We start from the raw sequence: 15,961 nt of genomic DNA, 5'->3' as shown, positions 1-15,961 counted from the left end.
TGGAATGCACTCCTCCCTTATAGTCTCCATGGCTACAGTATGATGAGTGCCATTATCTGAACTCTCATGGCATATATCAGGAGTATTTAACTACCCCCTTTGTTTCCAGTAATTTCCCCTTGAATCCAGCTTCTCTAATTGGATTATAACCAAAGTCATTTTTTATTTTTATTTATTTTTTTCAAAGTCATTCACAATTTTTTTAATGTTTGTTTATTTTTGAGAGAGAGAGAGAGAGACTGCGAGTGGGGGAGGAAGAAAGAGAGAGGGAGACACAGAATCTGAAGCAGTCTCCAGGCTCTGAGCTTTCAGCACAGAACCCAACACTGGGCTCAAACTCACGAACCCCAAGATCATGACCTGAGCCAAAGTTAGATGCTTAACCGACTAAGCCACCCGGACACCCCTGCAAAGTCATTTTTTAAAGAGCTATCTGACCATTGTAGTAGTCTTTCTCAAACACTACCATAATTCTGCCATTGAATGAAGCTAACCAGTTTAAAAAAAAAAAAAAAGGTGTGTTTTTTTTTTTTAAATTTTAAAGCCAGTTTGTTGACAGTTAAGATCCTTCATAGTTTAGCTTATTATCTTGATATTATCTTCAACCATCCTTTCTCAGTAATGCATTCTAGTTTACACAGACCTAGTGGCAATTAATCAACTATGCCATCTCTGGATCTTTGTGTGTGTTGCTTTCCTGTATGAAATACTACTGTGTTCTCATCTACCTTGCAAGTCTACAAATTGCTCTTCGGAGAATGTGGAGATTCTAACCTCCATGGCCACAGACATGTAGAAGAATCCATATATAAGTTTGAAAGGTATCTTGAAATCATAGGTATCTGGATTTTTCCAAGGGTACCATGACTCTTAAAATCTTCGGAACCACTATTTTGCACTCAGCTTAAATCTCTCCTTTACAAAGCCTTCTCTTTTCAATGATACTTTGGCCATTGAATATCAAATGACGTGCAATGTTGTCTTTGCTATTTTGAAGAGGGCACTTACCACTATTGCTTTCAACAAGCAACCGATAAGTCAACATGGGATTCTGAGCAGATAAACTCCTGTGTGGAGTGCCTTCAGAGAAGATCCGTTGCTCAAGCTCTGTCTCATTTGACGAATACCTGGAAATCCACGATCAAAGTCCGTTTACCTAATATTGAGCTGTTGATTCCTTTTAATACACAAATCCATACATTTTAGGGTAAAATGTACTGCTTGGGCTATCGTCAACCATCATGCTTTAAAATAAATGAGTTTTAGGTGTTTTCCTAACACAAAGAATGGTCCCAGAAAATATAAGGAAAGTGAAAGTGCCACCACAAAAGAAAAACAGTTTAAGAAAACCAAAGTCTAATTTTACCTCTACTTTGTTAAGTGACATTATAAGGCAATAGTCACCTCACTGGATGTAAGTACACTTGGGCCAACACAAATGTTTCCCAAAGGGTACAAGGACACCACGAGTTTCAAAGGAATTGATTTCTCGGTATTTCAAATTCCATTTACTCTTTTCCTAAACCGATTACCTGTTGAATAAGCCTGAGGTCACGCTCAGAGCCCTCTCCCATCATTCCCCACCTCATTTCCCCCATTCTGTGAGAGAAGGGAAAATCCCTTACCTGAGCAGAATCACACCATGGTGCATCGTTCTGACAAGTAAAAGCCTGTGGGCACGTAGAAGGGTACCATGGGAAAAACTGACATAGATGTTAAGAAAGTGAATAATTATAATTGCTTAGTAACAGACTCATTTGCAAGTGAATTTGATCCCAATGTTTTGCTTTCAACACCGTCAAAGAAGGTCCAAATTGAATCGTTGGCTGTGATGATTTTTGTCAGGTACTTCAGAAGTAGTGTAATAAATTGAGAGACATTATTATAGCAAAATTCTTTTCATTCCTGTCTAATGGTTTGTGTAACCAAATGCTTACATGTTATGTATAAAAATGAAAAATAAGAATTGAGTTGATGCTAAATCCTCCCATTTTTATCAGTAAGTAATATTTACCCATGGTTACATGCACTGAGTGAAGAATGAAAGCTCCATACATCTCATTAAGAAATGCCTTTCTAATAAAATTTGACTTTGGTATTCAATTATTATCCATCAAGTATACATTTACATTGTGTTGACCAATAGTGTATTAACAATAATTACAATATTGAAAAAATTTTCCTTTTATCATTTAGAGCTTTTTAGTCTCTGAAACTAAAATCACACACACAAAATATTTATTGTATTTATAAATATATTTGTATGTTTACATATGTAATAGTAATATATATAAGAACAACATTTTATATGATATATATGAAATATATACTTGCAGGAAAGCTTGATAATGATAACCATTTGAGAAAAATAATATATTACAAAATAATAAATTTTCCCATAGAAAAAAATTCTATGGGAGAAGTGAAATGATAATGCAGTTTTAAGGAAAGAAGTGTTGTTAATTTTCTAACCATTAAGAAGTGCTTTTTAGTAAAATTTTCAGTTGACAATGATATCAAATTGCTAGTATAAACATCTGAAAGGATATCATATTTTCAATTTCAATATTTGCCCTATGCTAGAAATTATATTCTTTACAAGTATCTAGACTTGAGCAAATGTTTTACTCTCAGCTTAAAAAGTCACATACTTTCAAAATTCCTTTCTTTTAAAGTTTATTTTATTCATTTTGAGAGAGAGAGAGAGGAGAGAGAGTGGGGGAGGGGCAGAGAGAGAGAGGGAGAGAGAGAAACCCAAGCAGGCTCCGCACTGTTGGTGCAGAGCCCAGTGTGGGGCTCGAGCCCAACAACTGCGAGATCGTGACCTGAGTGGAAATCAAGAGTTGGGTGCTTAACCAACCGAATCACCCAGTCACCCCAACTTTCAGATTCTTTTAGGGGATACAGGAGCATAAAGGTTTGAATGTCACTCCTCCCAGGTACACAGAGGTCAAAATGTCTCTCTCGGGGCGCCTGGGTGGCGCAGTCGGTTAAGCGTCCGACTTCAGCCAGGTCACCATCTCGCGGTCTGTGAGTTCGAGCCCCGCGTCAGGCTCTGGGCTGATGGCTCAGAGCCTGGAGCCTGTTTCCGATTCTGTGTCTCCCTCTCTCTCTGCCCCTCCCCCGTTCATGCTCTGTCTCTCTCTGTCCCAAAAATAAATAAATGTTGAAAAAAAAATTAAAAAAAAAATGTCTCTCTCATTCCAGAATCATCTATTACAAAAGACTGTTTTTCAGGGTTTCTTTTCTTAAATCCTCATTCTCCCCAAACAGTAAATTCACATTACAGTGCACCGATCCCTCAAAGAGATCCCAGAGGACTTGGGGACGGCTTTGGGTGCTGAGAGTAAGGGTGCTGGATCAAGGAAGGAGAGAGAAGGATGGCGAAAGGGAGCAGTGCCAGAGACAAACATGCCTGGCCTTGTTCTCCGGGTCTGGCTTGGCTCTTCAGTGGGTCCTTCCTGGGTGTGGTTACAAGAGCTCCTGCGGTGGCTTCAACCCCTGAGGGGAGCTTACCTCAGAGGAGGAAGGAGCAGGTCCCTGGGTACTCCAGGCCTTAGCTCAGGGCCACCTCAGGAGAATCGTCTCCAAGGAAGACAATGAGGTAATGACCAGGCAAACATAATTCAAAGAGAGAAAAACAGTCAATTTTTATCTCATTGACTTTCAGGGATGAATTGTTTTCTCCTAGTTTGTCTTTCCTGTTTATTAAATCATGTTCAGCTCTTCATCATCGCAATCTTCATTTCCTTTAGGCTTGTTTCCTCATGTTCAATACTCCTTTGCTTCACAACACTTTCCATTTCTAGCTCCCAATTTAGTGCCATGGTTTTGAATGAGTGAGGGGGCATTGCTCTTGACAAATTCCTGACTGATTTGTCTCTGGGTCTGAATTTCTAACATACTTATGAAAGTTAACACAACTGATAAATATTTTTTTGTGGTGCTGGGGAGAGAATCCTAAACTTCACAGAAGTGCTAACAACACAAAGTAATGACATGCATATTCATCCGAAATTAAGCTAGCATGTTCTATCATGTAGGTATCATTTTAACTCCGCTTTTAGTGGCAAAATGACGCATGGGGCTTTGAGACTTGGGTTCCTGGGTCAGACGGTACTGTGACCAGCACTGTGTCTTCCAAGAAATTTTGGTTTGTAGCATCTCTAGTCCTCAGTTTTCACATTTACACAATAAAGGAGTTGGGCTTAATTGATTCTTATTTTCCTTTTTCTGCTAAAACTTCGTGATATGATTTTCTAATATTATAATGGATGTTAATAGGGAGCTATTCTCTCTGCATCACATTTATTCATTCTATTCCTAGGAACACTGAGCATACTTCTCTTTGAATTTTAAGTATTTATGTATGTCTGGTATTTTTTGGTTAGAAATCTCCTTAATGGGAGGGACATATCTGGATTTAACTTTGGGTCCTCATATCTTTCCTACATTAGATGCTGTGTAAGTTTTGATTAGACTCCCCTGAAATTGTCTCCTTTTCACTTATTGTAATACTAATGCCAAGATTCATTTTGTAGATTAGTGTTGAGTGATCTTGTTTCTATATAAAGTTTTCTTCCATTCTATTTCCCGTATTCATATTGATCTAACTTAATGTTCTGCCTTGTTAGTGCAAAATCAAATTTTTCTGTTTCTTGTATTTCTACTTAACCTCTCTAAACTTTATCAAAGGATCTGCATCCTGCTTTATTCTCTACTTACCCCATCACCTTTATGTCTTTGGCTGTCTTTCTGGTGCTAATCAACTCCATTATGGGGCTTTATTTAAAAATGTTGGTGTTCAGAGAGAATAGAGGAGTGAATTATTAAAATCCGTGTTCAACTAATTTGCACTTCTATTTGCATGACACTTTGTGTGATACTGGGAAAACTAGAGTTTTTGAAAGGTGGAACAACACATACATTTTATGTTTGCCTACTTCCTGTGTTTGCGATTTCCATGAAATAGATGCATAAGTCTGCTAAAGAATATACCCTCTTCCCTTATATTCAACCAAGAGTGAAATATAATGCTGTGATATTTAAACATGGTGAAAAGCATTACTATAAGTTGAAAATAATAAAAAATCTGTTTTCAAGCAGAGTATGGATTTTTCAATAGAATTAAGAGGAAATATAATAATAAAAAGCTGCAAAGTAATAGCAGTATAATAAATCCCCATCTTTTATTCTCTGCAAGCTTTTGTCCCTGCTTAAAGCACTCTAGAAAACACTGTCAATTTTATAAGTACAATTGAAAGCTGAATTTTGTCTCAGAAAGACGAGGCTTCCTCACCGACCTTAATTTTATTTCTGGAAAAAATATAATTAAAAATATATTTCTTGGACAAGGGTTGCTGACCCTTGGCTGTTGCAGGGGGCATCTGAACCCATCTTCTCAGTCATAACTGTGAACATATAATTTCGCCTGCTATTTTCTGGGAGCATGTTAACGATGGACTGGTGAGCTCTGGGGAATATTAGATGATCACTTTTAGAGGACGTCTCAACAGGGCGTGTGGGAGGTGCCCAGGAAGATATATAGCAGACACGAAAGAGATGGGATTCAGTTCAAACCACACTTCTCTCTCTCATTAGAAGTGTGGTCTCATCAATAACCTGGGGATATCATACATGGTACCTGCCCTGTGGAGGTAGGCCTGGCATACCTAATTGCTCATCAGTGTTTAATTTTACATAGGATCTTTCTCCTCTAGGGACATGCCTGACTCTCTGTTAAGAAAAATTGGTGAATTACAAAGGTTGGATCTGCAGGATATTGCCACAGATCTGAGTTGGGGGGGGGGGTGTGGAATTAAAAACCAGGCGAAGGTGCTTGGATTTAATGTGACAGGAAATAAGGGAAGAGTGCACAGTTTTGCGCATAGAAATGCTGTGCTTTGGGAGGCAGTTTTCTCTGTGAAAGGTAGTTCATAAATCTACTCCCCTTTGGAACGCTGTGTAAGAGGACTTCTTTCTCTATCTGTAAAATGAGGTAACAGCCGTCCACCTCAGAGTTATGAGAATCAAGGTCTAGAGTGGTGCTTTGTAACCATAAAGTATCACACAAGTGATACACAAGAAATAAGGGCAAACGACGTGGAGGAAGGCAGAAAGCAGCTTGGCCCAACCTCTTTGCCCAGCCGTGGACGTAGAGGATGATATGCACAGCTGTGCCACAAACTCCCATTTATGTTCTCAGATTTGTGTTTCAGGAAACAACAAATACACAGCTGCAGCCTTTTGGATGTGTGGTGAGGCAAGGAGCTTGATACTTTTAAAAACACGTTTTAGGGGAGCCTGGGGAGCTTAGTCAGTTGAGCATCTGACTCTTCGTTTTGGCTCAGGTCATGGTCTCAAGGTTTGTGGGTTCGATCCCCTGTCGGGGTCTGTGCTGATAGTATGGAACCTGCTTGGAATTCTCTCTCTATCCCTTTCTCTCCCTCCCTTTCTCTCTCTGTCTGTCCCCTGCTTGCATGCTCTCTCTCTCTCTCTCTCTCTCTCTCTGAAAGTAAAATAAAATAAAATAAAATAAAATAAAATAAAATAAAATAAAAACATGTTTTAAACACAATAGGACATGAAGTGAGTCATTTTAATTTTTTAAAAACTTTTATTTATTTTGGAGAGGCAGAAAGAGACAGAGCATGAATGGGGGAGGAGCAGAGAGAGAGGGAGACACAGAATCCAAAGCAGGCTCCAGGCTCTGAGCTGTCAGCACAGAGCTTGATGAGGGGCTCGAACCCACAAACTGGGAGATTAAGACCTGAGCTGAAGTCAAATGCTTTAACTGACTGAGCCACCCAGGTGCTCCTGAAGTGAGTCATTTAAAAAAAATTTTTTTTGACGTTTATTCGTTTTTTGATATAGACAGAGCGTGAGTGGGGGAGGGGCAGAGAAAGAAGGAGACACAGAATCGGAAGCAGGCTCCAGGCTCCGAGCTGTCAGCACAGACCCCGACGCGGGGCTCGAACTCACAAACTGTGAGATCATGACCTGAGCCGAAGTCGGATATTCAACCGACTGAGCCACCCAGGCACCCCTTAAGTGGGTCATTTTAAATGTTCACATGTCTCGAGTACACATGGGGTATCATATTTAGCCGTCTGAACACAGTTCCTTGCACACTACTTCCCTGTCTTTTGCTTGAACACATTAGAACACACTAGAAAGTAAGTGAAGGGGATGTGACTGCACAGCTTACTTGAACCAACTTTAATCTGTAAAGAATATAATTCATGAACCTCAGTACTACTAACTATTTTTATTGGCAAGTGATGGGTAATACTTCTATTTGCCAAGGTACCAAAGTGGAAAACTGTAAGTTGGCCTGGAGAAAAGATGGTTTGCCTTCTCTTCTTTGTGAAAGTCATATGCCAGCTGTGAGGAAGAAGGTACCTTAGGGACCACGACCTAGGATCCTCCGTCAGTCCTTCCTGGCATCTTGCCAGCATGGGTACAACATGTATTCCTCATCATCCTTCTTCCCCTGTTCCTCCACCTATCATTGAATGCTTTCCCTTCACTTCCTGCCTTTTACCACTGCCCTTTGCCCATAGTTCTTGTGTATTACCAACAAACTTTGGGAATGGGAATGGTGCCAAGAGGTATTATTATTATTTATTTTTAGTGTTTATTTATTTATTTTGAGAGGAAAAGGAGAGCATGCGAAAGCGAGTGGGGGAGGGGCAGAGAGAGAGAGACTCCCAAGCAGTGCGTCAGTGTGACACAGGGCTCGATCATGACCTGAACAGAAATCGAGAGTCTGACCCTTAACAGACTGAGCCACCCAGGTGCCCCTCCAAGAGGTATTCTAATAATGTTTAAGATATGAAAGAGTATCTGGTAATTAAAAAAAATAATAAGAAGCAGACCAGTTCTTTCTTCACTGCCAGATGAAGATCAATGAACATGATTTATTATAAATTCTTTGTTATTGAAGTCGTTCACCCCTCCAAAACACTTTCAGCTCCTGTATCAGTTACTATGACTCGTGCGAGGCCAGACCCCTACCTCCTTGCTGTGTTCGAGGGGCAAAATGTGTTTGGCCTCCGCACAGCCCGACGTGGGTTTCCAAAACGGAGAAGTCAAGGAGGAATGTTGGAGGCAAGTTTAAGGGTCAAAAAAAATCATTGGAGGTAGCCAAAGGAAATGGTGGGGAAAAAAAGAAGATAATCAGAAATCCAGGAAAATGGGTCTCTGAAGTAGCAGTCTTAGCCAAGGAGGGTAAGAGAGAGCAGTGAAAAGTCCCGTCTGTTTTAACAACCTGATTATTGAGTGGTCCTTGCGGTGAACACAAATCTCCTGCCTCTCTACCTCAGGGGAAATGATTATTAGACTTACATCCAAAAAGACAAAAAGGGTGTGAGGGACAGGCTCTCCGATGAGATAAATATATACAGCACAAACACCAGAAAATATCTCCCCAGCAGAGAAGCCGAAAATAGCATTTTGTTCCCCACTGGCACCACCCAAATTGCTCACTGCACCTAGCAACTCACTGAAGAGAGAATAAAAAAAAAGGACTCTTTTATTTTATTACTCTGCATAGGTGTGTTGCCTTTGAAATAGTTCTGCTAAGCTTTCTACTTAATAGGAAACTGCTTACATTATCATTTGCAGCTAAACTTGCGTGCATATGTGTCTCATTTGTAGGAAAGTACTCACAATAGTGCTTCTTTAACCCAAGGATGATTTTCACTCTCGACATCACATGTTAATATGAACTCACTTTTACACTCTCCCCTAAAATTCACACATCACCGGGCAGTTCTGGGTGCTGGGACCAGAAATTAATCCGGAAAGTCAGGGAACTTAGAAAATACAGTTGGCATGTCTTTGATTAATAGTCTTAATTTGACCTAACATGCAATTTCCAATTTGAATAAGAAAGAAATACTAGCTCGTTGACCTCAAAGTTAAGCAGCAAAAACAAGTAAGCATGCTGGGAGGAGAAAGAATGTAGGAATTGTGTGATTTCGTTGAACGCCTCTTAGTTTACTCTGTTTTACCATCTTTTTTATTGTGATAGAACATGCAAAACGTAAAACTTAACCATTTTGACTATTTAAATCAACACGTCAGTGGCATTGACCACATTCACAATGTTGCGCAACCATCACCACTATCTGTCTCCAGGACGTTTTTCATCTTCCCAAACTAAAACTCCAAACCCGCTCTCCCCTCCCCTGGGCCCCTTGACAGCCACCATTCTACTTTCTTTATCAATTTGACTATTCTAGTGGAATCTTACAGTATTTGTCCTATTGTGACTGGCTTATCTCATATAGCCTAATATTGTCAGGGTTCATCCATGTTGCAGCGTGTGTCCGAATTTTCTCCTTTTTAAGGTCGAATAATATTCCACTGTATGTGCAAACCATGTTTTGTTTATCTGTTCATTTGTTGATGGGTACTTTGGTCACTTCCACCTTTTGGCTGTTATGAACAAGGCTGCTATGCGCACAGGTATACAAATATCTGTTTGAGCCCTTGCTTTCAAGTTCTTTTGGGTATATGCCCACAGTGGGATTGCTGGATCATATGGTAATCCTTTTTCTACATTTTTTACACGTGATCTTAGCCAAAAGGCCGAGAAGCAATTCTTTTTCTACATTTTTGGAGGAAACACCGTATCGTTTTCCAAAATGGTTTCCAGAATTTTATATTCCTACCAGCAGAGCACAAGGATTCCAATCTCTTCACATCCTCACCGATACTTATTATTTATATGTATGTGTGTGTGTGTATATATATATATATATATACACACACACATTTGTAGATTATATATTATATGTATATGTATTATATCTATATTACATGTAATTTATATATTATATATACATACACATATATAATACCATTTTTAAAGGGTGTGAAATGTTATCATCTTTAAAAAAGTACATGTATTATTGACTAATTTCTGATACAGACTGAATGGATTTACAAATCTCGATTTTACTAACAGAATGTTTTATTCTTTCCGGGAGGGTTTCTTTTCAGTATTATTTCCCAGCAGACCTGTCACCCTCACTTATGGTCACGTAGGCACTAAAGGACAGAGCCAGAACGCAAAGCTAAGTAAGCCTGACTCTATCACACAGGTCACTTGAAACAGAATCTTATAGTATAAGAGACGTACACGAAAGGAGTCGTTCGTATCACTGAAGGCTTCCTGGGTACCAGACACGCAGCCCTGTTTTTACACGGAAGCAGACTGAGGTTCGGAGAGTTTGGTTCAACACTCAATATTATCCAGTTGTGAGTGGCTGGATCAGGATTTGACCTGAGGTCTTCATATACTCAGGTCAGACTTACCACTATGGCATACACTTAAACTTGACTTTCACAAGATGCATGTATGAAAAACTGCTGGGAAGCCATCCTACTTGTAGGACTGGTAAAAATGTGCTAAGAGTGTTTGTTGGAAGAACTGGCGTTTGAGCAGATCCCCGGAGGATGGGAAGGAGCTCAGGTAGATGGTGCTGGTGGGAAGGAGATTCTAGACAGAGGGAAAACGTGAGCCTCTAATCTAGAACCAGGTCTCACATGGCATTTCATAGCTCTCGCACCTTCGTGATCATGTATCTGTCTCCAAACTAGTAACTCAACCAGCAGGCGGCTTGAGTCACTTCATGTTCTGGCTTTGTGTGCGTCTTCCTGCCCATCCAGACTGCAATTTGGTATTTGCCATAGTCTCTGCATTAGCAGGCAGCTATGCCTTCAGCTTCCTTTCATGTGCAGGGAATTCTACTCCAGCTCCTGGTTTCACGAAACTAGATCTGACTTGTAGGGATCAACTTCAGTTTCTGCTTCCCTAAAGAAGCCAAACACCACGCCTATTCTGTTCATAACTCAAAAACACAGCAGGCAGTGGCCTCAGCCCCTCTCACCACCTCCTGTGGATGTTTTTGTTTTGCCTCATTTTGTTTTTGTTTGGTTCCTGATGATGTCTGGTTTTTTCCTCCTCTTTTTATTTGTGTCTCACTGTTCTGTGGTTGGAACATCAGGAATGCTTCAAAGTGTGACCGCACGGATCCTTCTTGACTACAAGTCCTTGAATAATGTTGAGGTGTCATAAATCAGCTAGGCTGAGGGCAAGATGGAATGGAGCGAAGGGAAATGACCTAATATCTATTCCTGCCTCCAGCAGAAGCACACAGTGCACCGTCCGAAGGGACTATGCAAACTTGAGGTTATTCAAGGAGACACTTGTAATAAAAGGAATGCAGTATCCACAGCTGGGTCACAGCAGTAGGGGTCTTAGCTTCGAACTGTACTGAAGGCCTTAGTGTAGTTTGAACGGTCCATTCAAACCCTAAATGACAATGAGTTAGGGATAAAAGAAGAAGTTCTAGGATCCACCTCAGTGGCCTGTAAACCCACTTAAGAGAGTGCTTCTAACGCAGCAGGAAAGAGAGAGCCAGGTAAGGTAAGTAAAGAGACATTGCACCTTGGGTCAGGTGTGTGCGTGTGAGATTTCATCTCCTAAGAATAGATATTAATATTCACCTTTCCTTCTCCTGCCAGTCAAGAAACCAAATGTAGGTGGACACATGATGGGAGGTTCCAGCACTTCTAGCTGAGAAGTACTGGGAAACACCAGGGCTGACATCAGGTCCTTTTAACTCTGGCATTTTACAATCTAACTCTCTCTCTCTCTCTCTCTCTCTCTCTCTATATATATATATATATAGTCTATTTAGTTGTACTTGCCTCTTTTGCTCATAGCCAATATCACAGCGTGGCTGGCTATCATGTACTTGAAGTGCTTATTACAACTAAATGGAAATCAGTACAGTTTAGGTACCACATAATAAGGTATGCTGCTTAGTACCAGTACTCTGGAGTAATGTCTGTAAACATTAAAGGTGAGTTTTCGTGTCTATGCATTTAAATGGCTTTTTGTTGTTCAGGACCTTCTGAAGACAATACAGAAGGATTAACTGAGAAGAGCTAACCTGTTAATATCAAACTACAGAAAAGTTAATAGATAGGTGAACTATCGACTCCTATTTAACAAAATAAAAGTAATGTTCAGCTAAGACTTCAATGTGATTGTCATGGTAAATGAAGATTAATAGGGACTTGGAGATAAATGTAAGCCATGAGAAGCAGTGCTAACAAATATTCACAATTTTGGGGTCATTTTTAATTAGTTAATCTTTCTATCCAAGTATTCAAAAAATATTTATTGAAGGTCTACTACGTGGAAGGCATTGTTCTTGGCCCATGTTCCACACCCTAATAAAGCTGATGCAAGCCATCTTGGAGCGTCTTTTGCTGGTTATGTGTTATCCCTTGCTAGTTGCATGTTAAACCACACCAAACCACCTTAACCTATTCATTTGTATCTGAGATGACAACAGATCCCCAGAGAATTCGTTCTGAGAAAGAATGAATCTTACTATTGCTCAGAGACCATCTAGTGAAGTCCAGTGACTTTATGGCATGCTTTCTTTTTTATAACTTTCCCGCTTTGGCAATAAATGCTTTCTTTCCAAAAATGTATACTATAAAACGTTGCCTTCATTCAAATATGCTGGGAAATGTGGGAACCATTCTTTGGATTTGGGTAGGATTAGAATAATTGTCAGACTGGATGCTACTTGAGAGAGCGTCCTATTTCTTACCTCAATTAATTACTTAGAATTCCAATACTCAGCGGCTTCTTCTTTTATCACCCTGGCTAATGTGGGTCATGGTCCACAACTCAAATGCTTATGGGATTAGTCAAATAAGAAACATGAATGAAACAAACTGGGTGCATGGCAATAAGGAGTGGTGAGGATGTGGACGCGTGGAAAGTGCACACTCTACCTGATGGAAGAGGATGACCATCACTCAGGTGCCACTGGATATCCCCATACTGGAAATCTGCTTTTATTGCAACCAGCTCCTCTAAGTTGTAAGCAAAGACAGATTCTGGAATGTTACATAGATTTGCCAATGAAGAATATAATAAAAGATTGAAGAATCACCTGACCAGAGGGAAATTTGCATGTTCCTCAGTTTCCATTTTGTGATCTCTCCTATACTCTGAAAGCTGACTAAAATGATTCACATTCTACCTTACGGGGTTGAGCTCTTTTAAAGTGTAATGTCTAGATATGGTCATATTGTACAGTGTGAAATATCATTTCATTTTATAGTTATAGGCACAACCAGTTTTATAATCAATTCTAAAAATATAAAGACTGACTACACTTTAGTAATTTCTAGCTGTGTCTTCCACATGCAAAAGGAAGAACTGATATTATAATGCCATTTTCTTTCCATCAATCATGACACAATTTCTAGGAGAATCACCTTTGAAGATTTTAACAAGTTTATCAGAATTCTTTAACCAAATTAGGAAAGGTTCTGGGTGAAACATTCCTGAAAACTCCTTATAAGATAAGTAATCAAATCATCAGTGAAGGAACTTAATGCATGAAAAGTAAGAGAACTCAGAAGGGTTGGATACAGTTCTTCAAAACTATAATTAATCTCTGCTTTCTTTGCTATCTCCAGTCTTTCAAGTCACTGCTTATTTCCCGTGATCTTGAGCAATGCTGCCACATAATAAGGTGCTCAATTATATTTCTTGAGTGAATAAATGAATGAAAGAGATGAAAGGAAATTTAGAGTCAGCAAATAATGATGATGGTCATAAAGTAAACCCCACTGAAGAAGACAGAAACACAGTCACAGGCATGTATAGAAAGAGGGCTCCTTGTGCCCCTGGGACAAATGTATAAAGATGTGCTGGCAACAGGCAGGTTCATCCTGGCTGGGAGGCTGTCATAGAAGTGAGCTCCAAAGTGAGTAATCTGGAACAATGGGACAACATTGAGAAAGGGGTAAATGTTTTGGAAATTTAAAGGAAGGATTGGGTTACAGATGTATTTTAGACCTGGGACAAAGGTGCCATGATTAGAAGTGTGGTAAATACAAAATCAACTGATAGGATGTTAGGGCTGGGTGTGTAACAGCTGTTGGACGATAAGACTTTCCAAGTCATTGCTCCATCCTCCACCCCCACATCCCCTGCCAGTTGCTGTATTTACCATTTACAGTGATGGTTGATGTGGATTTCATAACACAGTAGAACTCAGCATCTTAGTTAATTAATCACATTAAGCTCCTATACTGGTAAAGTAAAATATCTCTTAGCTAAAAATATTTGCTTTGTGAAAAAGAGGCAATTGAAGGCCATTGAATCCAATCATAGTTTCGAATCAATCAACTGAATTACTCCGTGACTTGATACATCAACATGGGGACTTTGTAATGAGCTATGGGGGAGAAACAATTACAGTTGCCAACTTATCATCTCAATATCAATGGTGCAATAAAAAATGAACCCTGTGTTATCAGCTGATTTCCTTGTGAGCAGAATAACAAGTTAAACATGAACATGATTGTAAGGTAGAATGGGAGACAGTATTAGATAAGAGTAAATAAAGGGACTGCTTGGCTTTATTAATTATTGGATATTGTTCATTCCCCTTCACAAACAGGGCATAATCATCCTCTCTCGCTCTGGATCTTCACCATCTAGATTCTATTTTTATATCTAGATAGCTATCTAAAGTTTAAGGAGTCTTAATTATTCACTGTATTATGTATCATATTTAATTCTCACAGCAACCCTATAAGACCTGTATTTTAATCAATGTTTATGAATTGAATTCTTGAGTAAATAAAATGATTACTTTATTATTTTATTGAATACTAATTAGGTTATTGAAATGGTGGTTATGACATTTCAAGATGTAGAAATATTGATATTTTTTCAATTAATCATATGTTGAATTTTTATATATTTTTGTTAAAAAAGCATATAAGTTTCAAAATATGTTAAAAGTACAACATGGTACATGACATAACAGTAACGTATAATTAAGACATAGATTAAAATAGACAAGTAGTTAACCTCCTAAGAACTTTTCAGGAAAAGTTTTGCAAGTTTAATATCTAAACATAGGGGTTGTTCCTCAGAGGTATCTACTTTTAGTAATTTTTCTTTTCAAAGATTAAAAAGAAGAAGATTAAATTGTGGCTACTTCATTTATTTTAAATTTGGAGCTTTATATAAAATGCATTGGAGTATTTTCCATTAGACTATTATGGTTTTACAAATGTGCACACACGAGCTATTGTATGGTCCAGTCATGGTAATTAGGTGATTGTATGACCAGGACATTTGGTTCCTACACTTTGTGGTAATTAAATAATTAAATGGCATGAAGGAGAATCATTTTGTTTGTGAGAATGCTGTACGTCCATAAGATATTTCTTCAAATTTCAAAGCTGAGAAACTTGATCCCTCAATCTTTGGTTATTTTAATCGCCTGAAACCTTTTCACCATGAATTGTTTAACGTAATAGATGATGGGGTATGATGATAATACCTTGAAAGTGCCAGTAATCTTCAGGCTCACCTCAGCCAGCATTCAAGACAGAGAGGAGAAAAAAAAAAGTGAAATCGTGGGCACATTCACTGCTTGGCTTGCATACTACAAGCCAAATCTAATTGTGTACTCCTTACCCTATTACTGGGCAATATGAATGGCATATGTGTAAAATATGCCTACAATTAAATGATTTTCCACAGTCCTGTGTGTGCTTTGGTGTCTGTCAATGTATATAATCGAGTTTACACTGAAGTAGACGGGATCTGGGTAGTTTTATACGAGTCCTGGGGTATCACAGGAAAAATAATTCAACTAGGAAAGCAAACGTGTTAGTATCTTACCTTTTAAAATTGACGAACCATGTGTTAGTTTTTCTTTATGTCCTCAAATATCAGATTGTGAGTAAGAGTTCTGAAAACAGGCATCAATCCCATTTGTATTTAAAAATTAAATAAACAAATTAGTTGAAAAGTGCAACACAAAAAATGTTTTCAGCAATTTAGGCTCTTGTCGGTGAAGGCAAGCATGAAGGGAACAGCAAAATCTTATTTATAAAA

Source organism: Acinonyx jubatus, chromosome B2 (genome assembly GCF_027475565.1).
Source record: "Acinonyx jubatus isolate Ajub_Pintada_27869175 chromosome B2, VMU_Ajub_asm_v1.0, whole genome shotgun sequence".
NCBI lineage: Eukaryota > Metazoa > Chordata > Mammalia > Carnivora > Felidae > Acinonyx > Acinonyx jubatus.
This window is presented reverse-complemented; position numbering follows the sequence as displayed.